Source organism: Myotis davidii, unplaced genomic scaffold (assembly GCF_000327345.1).
Source record: "Myotis davidii unplaced genomic scaffold, ASM32734v1 scaffold266, whole genome shotgun sequence".
NCBI lineage: Eukaryota > Metazoa > Chordata > Mammalia > Chiroptera > Vespertilionidae > Myotis > Myotis davidii.
The window spans coordinates 3,034,148-3,046,856 of record NW_006300032.1 but is presented as its reverse complement, the minus strand read 5'-3'; positions in this window follow the sequence as shown (position 1 = coordinate 3,046,856).

Genomic DNA, 12,709 nt, shown 5'->3' with positions numbered 1-12,709 from the left:
AAATAAATTGTAATATGTGAGGCATCAATGTTAACTTATCATGGTAATCATTTTACAAGAAATATGTATATCAAATCATATTATACACTTAACGCTAAAGTTATACAGCTATTACATTTAAATTAAAAATAAGATTAAAAGTTTGCAAAGTCTCCAAATAAATAAAATGTTAGAAAAATAATGTTGATATTAATACTCTTTTATTACTCCATCCTGTCATCAACAATGGCTAATGCTCATGAAAGGAAAATGAAATTTATTCATAAATCTCTTAGTCAACTATGTTTTGCATATACTAGTATATAGCAGGGATTCAGGGTTGCAGGGTTATTTTTGTCAAACAAACCACACTGTTTATACCATGGAGCATGACATGAGTTTCCAATATAGACTTCTGGAACTGCATCACTACTCTTGAACTGACAGTGCTCACCTACTTCTGTTGGTTAGTCTAACATACTTTTATGCTTTTAACTAGGGGCCCAGTGCACGAATTCGTGCTGCAGCCCCTGGTCCTCTCTCTACCGGCAGCCCCGCTCCCGCCACCGCTGTTCGCACTCACTGACGGCTCTGGCCCCGCTCGCACCTGCTGCCCCGATTGCCCTTCAGAAGCAGGGGAAGGTGGAGAAGCCCACAGAGGCAATTGGGGCCGGCAGCTGCTGCTCACACCCACTGACAGCACTGAGTGTTCGGGACCGGTGCCGGGCACTGGCAGCGGGTGCAAGCAGTGGCTCCAGCACCAGCTGTGGGTGCAAGTGGTGCTGGCGCCAGCCGCGGGTGCAAGAGGTAGCTGCCAGCCCCAATTGCCCCTTAGGAGCAAAGGGAGGTGGAGAAGCCCTGAGGGGCAATTGGGGCCAGTATCTGCCCCTTGCACCCGCTGACAGTGCCGTGCGATTGGGGCTAGCACCGGGCACCAGCAACGGGTGTGAGCGGGACCAGTGCCAGCAGGAGGTGTGAGTGCCAGGTGGGACCGCGGCACACGGGAGCAAAGAATTTTCAGTAACCACCAGAGGCTCGCCCCAATGACAGCGACTGGTGCCCTGCACCTTGGTCTGTGCCCCTGCTCACCTGCTCCACCATCCTGCTGCAACCAATGCCCCCATGTTCTGTGTGTGCCCCCTGGTGTCAGCGCACATCATAGCAACTGGTTGTTCGGTTGTTCCGCCATTTGGTCTATTTGCATATTAGGGTCTTATATATAGAGAGATTCTAGTGATTTGCATGGGACTTTGGGAATCCATTTACTAGACTCAGTGCAATGTAGGTATTTACTCATGAAAAATAAAAACACTTTTGTCTTGTTAATGTATTATGCTACATCTGTCAACACCATCACTGGTTTCAGGTCTGGGCTTGAAATGTGAATTCTGGTTCTCATGCATGCACCCAGGTAATTTATGGGAAAATAGGTGTATCAGGTGGGTCTAGGAGTGACTTTTTATTTGAGACATAAAAAAACTGACACACAAACTCAAAAGTACTTAGAAAATGTTGTATCATCTTGAAAATAGGAATATGGAAGTGATCTTAGGTTAGCTTCAAATCTATATAAGTTACCTTATTGGTAAATTATCAGGTATCCCCTCTTTCTCCTTAGCATCAATCAGGTCTAAAACTTCCCAACATGCCTTTTTCATATATTTTTAATATATCTATAGTCTTATTTCTAGATAGTCAATGAATGTTCCTTCTTAACAGAAGCTTTCTTTGACTTTCTAATAATCAACTTCTGATTAGCGGAAACTAGGAGGGCATGGGCATGCATTTTAGATCTAAAAATAATCTGAGGAGCTCATTTGCTCTGGGTATCTGCTTTGGAGAGGTAAGATACACCCATTTCACAGAGGTAGTTGAGGCTCAGGGTGATAGAAAGAAAAGGTTTTTGCCTTTCTAATAATCAACTTCTGATTAGCGGAAACTATGAGGGCATGGGCATGTATTTTAGATCTAAAAATAATCTGAGGAGCTCATTTGCTCTGGGTATCTGCTTTGGAGAGGTAAAATACGCCCATTTCACAGAGGTAGTTGAGGCTCAGGGCGATAGAAAGAAAAGCAGAGTGGGCACATATTGTATTTTAGAGCTTTTCCCTCTGCTTGCGTCAATATTGATAGATCTCTTTATTTATCTTAGAGGCATTTTAAAATCTGCTCATGGGGGTAATTTTTGTAAAATGAAAATAAGATCTACAACTGCCTGCCAGTGCTGTTGTGAGCCTTGAAATGAAAGGATCTGTGTAAAGTTCCATACCAATCTGTTATTGTAATGTTATTATGTGTTCATGAGCCATGCCTGTAGGGCAGAGAGAAACAATGTCATTCAGTTATTTTTAAAAATAAAGAACATTTGGATTCTAAAGAACCTTAAAGATAATACCTTCTAACTCATTGTTTTATAAATGATTTTTTTCGAACCCTCCCCGGCCTTCCCGATGCAGTTTGACACTCTGTTTGAGGCAGCTCTGCCTCTGTATCTATTATAGTTCATAAGTTTATAATGGTCTTTATTATCCATGAATGAGTGAGATCATGTGGCATTTTTCCTTCATTGACTGGCTTATTTCACTTAGCATAATGCTCTCCAGTTCCATCCATGCCGTTGCAAATGATAAGAGTTCCTTCTTTTTTAAAGCATGGTATTCCATCGTGTAGATGTACCACAGTTTTCTAATCCATTTTAGCTATGTAGACACACTCTAGGACAACCTTAGAGAACAAGGTGCAGTTTTTAGAAAAAAAGCAATAGTTTCTGGGGCCACAGGCACTTGAATTCACAAAGTGCTTCTGCAGGTCAGTTAAAGGCAGCCATTGTTCCTATAATTATTTGACTGAGTTGCCCAATGTGTCTTGAAGAAACCAGTGTGCACATTCTCCGTGTCAGAGACTCCCACTCCTAGGCAGACACAGCCACTGTTTCCCCACTGGAAAAGGCCCCTAACCACAAATAATATGTACTTCATAGTAAATGCTAAACATCAACTAAATAGCAAGCGTAACTCTTCAACATCACATAGTGAATCAAGTATTCTGCATTCTAGGAGCAGAAGGAAGACTGCTTGCATACAGGCAGCATAAGATTAAGGTGAGAATAGATACCCTTGGGACAGAGAAAAATAGGCCAAACAGAAGAGTGTGAGAAAATTAGCTCAGCTGATTTGATGTGAACATCTGCATAAATTGTTAATGGGCACTATGTCTAATTAAATCCACCAGACAGATGCATGCCAGTTATCTGTGGAAAGGTATTCTTCCCCACGCTGCACCTGTTGCTGCCTGGGGTAGGCTTGAATTCTACCACGTGAAATGTCAAAAGGATTTGAGGGAGACGAATTTGAAGCTCCAGTCTGATTCACTTAGAGACAAGCACTTCAGCAGTGGGAGACAATCACATTCAGGACTCAAATACAGACTGTAAAATGCAGATACGCTGAACCCTCGCTGCTCTCCAAACCACCCATCTGGAGCTCCTCACAATTCTCACCTAGAGAGTAGACCTCTGAAAGGTGTAGATTTGAAAGACAAATTCTTACTGCAAACCAAACTTCAAAGAGTTTATTCAACCTGTTCCATTGGAGGGCAACATATTTATGCTTATATCAACCTCCATTTGTATACAAATGATTATTGTGCAAGTAACAAATGATCTTTGCACATCTGAACAGGCTTGTTTGGGGCAGATGTTTCCTTGGTTATTCCACATTTGGTCAGGCATTACTTTGTGTCTAGCTATGTCCCAAGTCGTTCCTTTGATGAATAGTCTCCACTAATTCAGACAGAGCATCTCGCCAGTGAACTGGGTGCAAGTTGCACTGATAAAGCATCAGGCACAGTGATGAATAGATAGACTCTAGAGTCAGTTCCAGATCCCCACTTGCTGTTTAGATGACCCCCAAACAAGCCACTTCAGCTCATAGGCTAGGTTTTCTTATCTGTAAGGTGAAGATAAAAATAGCATCCACCCCGTATAGTACTAGTGAAGTTTAAATGAAGCATGTCTAGTGCTTAAGGTTACATTGGCACAGTGGGAATACCCTCGAATGTCAAATACAGGTTGGGACAAATTAGGTTTACAGTTGTGAGTAAACAATTTATTCTTGTATTATTATTTATTAGTTATTGTATTATTTTCCATACAGACAACTGTAAACCTATATTTGCCCCATTCTATATTTTTGTCAATTATTACTGAACAAACTAATTCTAGCAGATATCAATTGCAGCTGAGTGCTCAGTTTTGTTGTACTGAGGAGAGAAATGAAAATTAAAAACTAAGCTTGAGGTTGAATAGAGCTATTTTAAGACCTATGATACCAATAGTCACTTTATCACAACCACACCCTTTTCCCCTCTCCCATACACAGACACACATAGACACATGTTCATGTGCTGATGTAATTTGGTGAATTAAAAATTAGACTGATAGACAGGAAAGTTATCAGGGAAATCTTGGCTAGATTTTCCACTAATTCTGTGAAAATGTGTATAGTCACTATGCTTACTTAAGTTTTAAGCTAATGATATAACAAGGGACTATGCTAAAGCTAATATTTCCTCATGGACTAATGAAGAAATTCTAGAAACTAGATCCTAATGTGAATGAGATCATCATGTGAAGCATTTTGTGGTCTTAGCAGGAGGTTTGGAATCTAAGTCGAATGGAGATGACCTTGCAGAGGACTTGTGCAATAACACTACTCTGAGGGCAGGGAGATATTCTGCAGCAGAAGACACCTGAGATCACTGTAATTGACACTGGACTCTCCACAGAAGTTCTCATGGATACTCCCTATTTTTAGCTCTTTACTTGCTTTTATTTCAACTTTATTGAGATCTGAATGGTGATTAGAACAATTATTTAAAAATACAATGCACTAGTCCTGTCACAATGTATTTGAATTTTTTATTTGCTATATGTATCTAAAAATTTTACCCTTTCATTTAACATAACTTATTCATTTAGACTTGTAAATAACATTCTGTAATTTTTCAATGAATATGTTCTATTTTTGTGAGGCATTTAAACATTTATAAAGTATAATGTGAGACAGAAAAGAAACACTAAATAGACATTGACATTCACACATCTCTTCCATATCACGTCTGAGAAATTCTTCTCAAATTAACCCCCACGGAGGAAAAGTTTGTGTAAACAGATGGACTTTGCACCCTGCCCTAAAGGTCAGCTGGCTGGAGTGTTGTGAGTCTGACAGAAAATCCTTTCGTCAAGGACCTTCCCATAAGAAAAGCTTCGTCTTTATTTCAATACAAGTGACATCAAGGGGACCAGGCTTCCACCGTGGACACAGCATTCAGCTAGGCTTTCAAAGAATTCTGTGATGATGATGATGGTTGTGGAGGCGAAAAGCACGTTATATTTTCCAAGGCACTTTCACATCATTCTCACAATTGAACCTTAAAACATAGAGAGAGAAATATATATGCAAAGTATTTTTTCCCGGGTTAAAAAACAACAGAGACATGTAAATCAATTTGAGTTCTTGAATACCTTACCTCAAAAGAACTTTACAATGTTTGAATATATCTTGACAGAATCCAATTTTAGCATTTTTAGAAGTACAATCTAGACTAGTAGTAATTTCACCAGCAACTCTGGTTTGGGAACTATAAAACTCACAAATCATTCAAATATGACACACTGTGCACCCCTTTCCTGACTCTGCCAAAAGAATAGCCAGCAAGAAATATGGTGCTCATAGAGGACTGCTGGGCCGTGATGCTTGCTGCAGCTGCATTGTTCTGGGGGGATTGAGTTTACCCCATAGGAAAACTCAAGAATCTGGTTCTTGCCTGTCCCCCTTTTCAGAGTCCTTGGACAGCACCCATGTTATGTCTCTTAAATGAAAATCCTTGTTTAACTGTGTGTTTGACAGAAGTATGTTTTGAAACTGAGTGCCTATTGTATCTTCTCTATGACCATAATGGTACAATTCAAAAGAACTTTATTCAGGATTTGGCTAATTTTCTTTCTTTCTCTCTGTCTCATCCCCCCTCCCCAAACCATTGTTGGGCTGTCAAATGGGCATCTCTCTCATCTGCCAGATTGATGGCATCGTCTAGGACTTCCCACATAGACAAGATAAACGAAAGGCTTCCCTGGACAGGTATGTAACTGTGGAGACAGCAGTCCTGCAGAAGAGGCCTCCTGATCAGAAAGAATGCCTGTCCCACAGTCAACTCTCTGGCTCTGCAGTCACCTTTGACATGACTTGCTGAATAGGAGTTTGTTTTCCAATTTCCATGGTTCAGCCATAGGCCATGCAAAGTAAATACTAGTAAATGAGCAACAGTAGGTACAAAGAAACATAAGACTAGAATCCCTCCTCCTTTGGAAGCCAGTTTGGGTAGCATTCACATGTGAATCAATCTGTTTGGGGTCTTTGAAGTGACTTTGATTAAGAGTTGTGGCCCAATAGTAGTGAAATGGGAAGGGACATCAAAAGAATTGGCAGTTTCAATGTGGACACTGGATGTGTGCGCCGTATCCAGAGAGAGCCCCAGGTAATGGGATGCTTTTTGTCTTTAATTCCAGTCACTATAAAATTTGCATCTATCTCATTTGCATTTTCCAATTTAACTTACTATTTTCTTCACTTTCAAATAACCGTTACTCCCTATTACTTCACTCTGGGGAATTATATTTCATTCTCAAATATGGATTAATTTTGGAAGCCAAACAGAAAGGAAATATTTGAGACCAGCAATATAGTTAGTATCGTGGAAAGAATACAGACTTTGAGATCACATAGAAACTAATAACTAAGTGATACTCGTCACTTGTCCCACCTTCAGAGCCTCAGTTTCATCCTATGAAAAAAGGGAACATAATGCCTCCTGCTGAGTTGCCACGAAGATTAGAAATAAAAAATATGAACTATTAACTTATTTGTTCAAAAATGGCCATTATTATTATTATTAAAATTTGAGGCCTATTTTCTGATTTTCATCAGAAATACCAGTTTCCTTTTTGGTTGGTGCTGTTTTGCCCTGGGGCAGCACATATTTCCAGTTTTCATGGCATTTGAATCATAAACACCTACATGCACAGTTGATTTTAAATTCATTTCTCTTAGGGTTGGTCATTTATACCACTAATGGCTATGATGAATGTATTCTGGAGCAATAATTAAAAATAAACACGAAAATCAGAACTACATAGTTATTGACTCAAAGTATAAATGAGAGCAAACATGTTCCATTCAAATAAGAATATTGGAATTGTTGCCCAAATTGATTCAGGAGTGAGAAATCTCTAGCTAGTGTGGGAAAATCACCCTTTTTTTCTGTGCTGCAGATATCTGAAATTCGTTACAGTCTCCAGTCCTCTTGCCTACTCCCACGCTACCATCCCAGGCTGAGACTGGTTCTTTTCATCCATGACCAAAAAGGAACAAATGCTGCTGTTCTTAGCAAATTTTATTTTCTAAAAAACCTGGAAGATCTGTCCATATTGTAAGAAAACAGATTGAATGCTTAGGTAACTCCAGAGGAGTATCACTGAATAGCTAGCTGTACAGCTATTGAGCAAGTCTTATGTATTCATTAGTGAGCCACTTGCCATCTGGATGCCAAAACTTTGGTCCTTCGAAGTCTGAGACCGAACAGATTTGGTGGCTAAGCTCTTTCTGCACAAGCTGCATGAATGAAACCTGCATCAAAAGGTCACAAGTTGCATGTTTACAATGAACAAATAAAAAAACAGAAAACTCGAGACGTTTCATAGCATCATATGCCAAGTGAAGTCATGATGGCTCTGGTATGGCACGAGGGCTGCTTGAATTACTTCCCCGGGTTTCAGCTCATCAGTTTGCCCTCATCCATCCCAACCAATGCATGCCAGCAAGAATGTGAATGCAGATTGTGTCAGAGACAAATTGTCTGGCCCCTAATACCACTTCCTTCCCAGATAAGCCTTTCCTCTAAGGAATGAAAAACACCTTGTCATTCACAAAACACTCTTGCTGGCAGACGTTTGATTCATTAAAGATGGGAAATGGCTCTTATTTTCCTCTATCATATCTCCATACTTTCTTCTTCTACCCTATCACCTCTTTTTTAGAAAGCAAAATATTCCAAGTTGCCATTAGAAATTCATACAATAAGAACTTTACACACTCTACTAATGAGATAAGAACTTTCAGAAATTCCACTTTTGTTTTTGCGGAGACAAAAGTTGAGGATGAAAGGAGAACATCTGGCAATAAAAGTCAGTGAAACAGGAACAGAAAAAGAAAGACCCACAAGAGTAATCATCACTTGGGAGTGTGTGGCCTACTGTCTTCATCTAAAACTAAGAGAAAGGGGTAAGTCCCACATAAAGGAGGAAAAAGGAGCGAGAGGCCTCTGCCAGGTAAGACTGCATCACAGAGATGACCTGGCCCAGCCATTCTCTCTAAAAAAGGTAAAGCTGTACTTTGTTTACTTGTGTTCATCTGCTTCAATAGCTCAAACATATTTTTATTAGAATTTTATTTGGCAATTAATTATCATTTCTTACTGGAAACCTAATCACTGCAGACATTATCATAAAGTAATCCCTGAGTCTAATGATCCTTGATAATTCTACCTTTTTAAAAAATAAAGTTTGAATTTGAAATGTCTGACCATGACCTGTATTCTGGAACATCCAGCACTGATTACATTGGATTTGATCTTTGGTTCAGATGTGGCTGCACTTAATGTGTATTATACCTTTTTGTAGTTTAAAAAATGATCTCATGTGAATTATTTTAATGATAGATAACATGCTGATTTTTATAGACAAGTAAACTGAGGCACAAAAGAAGTGGAAAGACAGGACTCAAGCCAGCCCTTTCAGCTCCAAATCTAACATTCCTTCCATCAGCTAGTGTACAAATTAAACCACTGGACATGATGCAGACCTTCCATAGTCTGCAAAAAGGTGCCATGGTGGCAGTTATTGCTATTGAGTGGGCAGGATTGTAGAAATCTGCCCAAATGTCTTTCTAAAATTTATCCTAAAAACTATTTCAAGGGTGGAGAGGGCCACCGTCCTTCAAGGCCTGAATGATGTGACACCACTGATTGACACAAACCCAGCTCAGACCTCAGAAAGAGTGCAGGGAAGACAAGCCAAGTCACAATCCAAATTAGTGCAGCCGCTCCTGCCGCTAGAGGAACACAATGTGGTCTTTGACTAACCTTTCAAAGCTCCGTGTAGCTTGATCTCTGATGGCACTTGTTAAAGAAGAGCAGGGCGGTGCCGAGTTGACAGCTTGGAACATTGACCAACATGCTGCGACTGACGTGTAAATAACCCTCTGACTAGGGGTCCCGAACTTGGAAAAGGAAATGTCATCTCCAGACTTTGCCCATCATGTGTTGATGCAGAAATGGTCCGTCGAGGTGCCTTTCTCTACCTTTGCAGACAAGTGACATAATACTGGTGGAGGTAACATTTTTTGGAGTTTATTCCCAAGATTGACTGTAGTTTTAAAAACATTCTTTTTACTTGAAATTCAACTATATTTTTTCTTTCTTGAAATGTCTCATCTCTCTGTCCAGAGAAGAGGAAGCAGAGAACATATCTAGTCAATGTATCAAATATATCAATATATTACATATTGATATATAATACATTAATATAATATATTGATACACAGCAATATATCAGTGTACCAAATTTATCAATGTATCAATATATCATTGGTCAGCGTGAAATTCCTCTCTGCTGCCTTTGCAGCTGCTACACCCAGATTCTTCTCAACCTTCCCATGCTCCCATATTGGCTTCTTCTCATGCAGGGGATTTGGACAAGATATAGCATCCTGAGATGTTCAACCTATCCATGTGATTTATGAATTGTCTACTCCTTCTCTTTTTAGAAATTTCACCAATCATTACTATTGAGTGAGAAAAATGAAACTAAAAGTTAGCCGCATCGATAGTAACTTAGCATATTTTTAAAGTATTGACAAGGATGAAGCCAAGATGTTATGTTTACATACAAGGTCAAAAACTACAAACTTCCAGTTAAAAAATAAGTAAATGATGGAGATGTACTGTACAGCATGGTGGCAATAGCTAATAATACTGTATTGTACATTTGAAAGTTGCTGAGAGAGTAGATCTTAAAAGTTCTCATCACAAGACAAAAATTTGTAACTCTGAATGGTGATGGATGTTAACTAGGCTTATTATGGTGATCATTTTGCATTGTATACAATTGAATCATTACATTGTATACCTGGAACTAATGTAATGTTATGTGTCAATTGTGTCTCAATAAAAAATATTCTCCTAAAATAAAGCCTTTTGTCTTCTCTATTTTTTAAAAATTTATTTTTATTGAGGAAGGGTAAGGGAGGGAGAGGGAGGGGAGATAGAAACATCAATGATGAGATAAAATCATTGATCAGCTGCTCCTGCATGCCCCACACTGGGGATGAAGCCCACAACCCAGGCATGTGCCTCTACCAGGAATTAAACTGTGACCTTCTGGTTCATAGGTTGATGCTCAACCACTGAGCCATTCTGGCTGAGCTGTCTTTATTTTTATTACTATTAACATTGCCAATCAAGAGTTAACTTAATGTGTGACTGTTAAATGTGTACATTAATTTCCTGGATACGTTTTTTTAAATCCTCACCAGAGGATATGTTTCCCATTGATTTTTAGACAGAGGGGAGGGGGGAGAAGAGAAACATCGTGAGAGAGATACATTGATTGGTTGCCTTCTGAACATACTCTGACCAGGGCCAGGGATGAACCTGCAATCAAGGTACTCGCCTTTGACTGGGAATTGAACCCTCAACCCTTCAGTATACAGGCCAACGCTCTAACCACTGAGCACTGGCCAGGGCACCTGGTTACTTTTGGTTTAGTATGTCTTTGGGCGGGGAGGGGGACTTGAGATTCTGCATCTTTTGATACTGATGTTGTTGGTCTCTGTATTACACTTTGGTTAGCAAGAACCTGTATATTATTTTATAAAGATTGGCAGAAGAGAGTACAAGAGGGCAAGTATGATAAAGGTAATATAGTTCAGATTCTTCTAATAAATTATAAAGATCTGGTAAAAATAGAGCTTATACTTCTGGGAAAGCAATCATGTTTTAGGAATGCCTATCAGTTTAGAATCATAGATTATAAAAGTAAACTAAATTAGGTATGACCTAAAATTTGCTTTCCTTAGTTTGCAAGACGCAGAAAGTGCTAAATTCTCTTGGTTCATGAATGAAATACTAGGCTGATCTCTTAAAACTGATTGGTTACTGAGTAGAATTCAGAACGGAATTGTGAAAAATTAGGAGCTATATTGAGACCTAAGTCATCAGAAACGGAGTGGAGCTATGGGACCATCATCATACCCTTAAAGTACCTCCCAAGAGACTACTCAAGCCAAATTGGTCAGCCCCCACACCCAAGAGTGGAACAGCTTTCCCCTAACAATAGCATAGCAAGTATTGTTTAGAACATTGTGCACATGTAAGATGAGAACTTTTATGGAAAGAAGAATTCCCTTTGCTGATGTGAAAAGCAATGTTTTTGGTTAAATAAAGTTATCATATCATATCTTTCTTAATATTACATTCAGTTTCAGAGATATATATAAAATGCTTTTGAATTCAGATTGCTCACATATATTTATATACCAGGCCATTTTTCGGGGGCGGGAGGGAGGGGGGGCGGCAGGATGAGGAATTTAGGATGAACAAAGCAGACATAATTCTTGCCTGCATTAAGATGTCAGTCTACATTTGCTTTTTCTTTTTTCTTTTTATTTTTGTATATATATATTTTATTGATTTCAGAGAGGAAGGGAAAGGGAGAGAGAGAGAGAGAAACATAAATGTTGGTACGCTTGAAGCTGTCCCAGAGGCTCCTTACACTATCTTCGTATTTTTGGATTCTTTTTTCATTTTGCTTTGGTTGGGTGTTGTTTTTTGCTTCTTCGCATTTCAAATCTTTGCCTTGATTATTGTGCTCCTCTGGTCTGCTGTTGGAAGTCTGTATAATATTTGTCATTTCAGTCCGTGTATGCTTAATTTCTTGTTGATTCTTTATCATAACATCGAGGGTCTCATTAGATTTGTTGAGGATCTCAATAAAGTTATTGGTGGCTTCTAGACAGTTCTTGAGAGACCTTAAAAGTGTGGTTCTGAACTGATCAACAGGGCGGGCCGGAGAGGGAGAGCAGTTATGGCCGCTCTCAGACCTGTCCCGGGGGCTCTGCCTCTCTGAGTCCCAGCAACCGCTCCAAACCTCGGAGAGAAAGCTGCCTTCGAGTTCTGACCGAAGCCAGACAGTCCTGCTTCTCCCATTTGAGTCTGGGTCCCCAAAGACTCGCCCGGATCTGGAGCTCAGAGCCTGCGACGCCCTCCTGATTGAAAACGCCAACCGTGCCCTCAGCCACCAGCCCGCTCTGCATGCACTCCACACCTTAGTATTTTACTTCAGCACTGCGCCTCCTCTGAGTCTTGGTATGTTAATCTCTTTCCTCCTAGTTGTAGAACTTCCACTCAGCCAGCCTTCCTGTGGTTCTGGATGATGTCCGTTCCGTCTTTTAGTTGTATTTTTGAAGTGGTTGTTCGAGGCAGCAAACTCCGGCGTTAACCTATGCTGCCATCTTGGTTTTTCTCATTTGCTTTTTCTTTCCTATTGAATATGTCTTCTTGTAACTTTGTAACTCCCTTACCAAAAACTTTTTTATTTTTTAAGGAAAAAATTGAA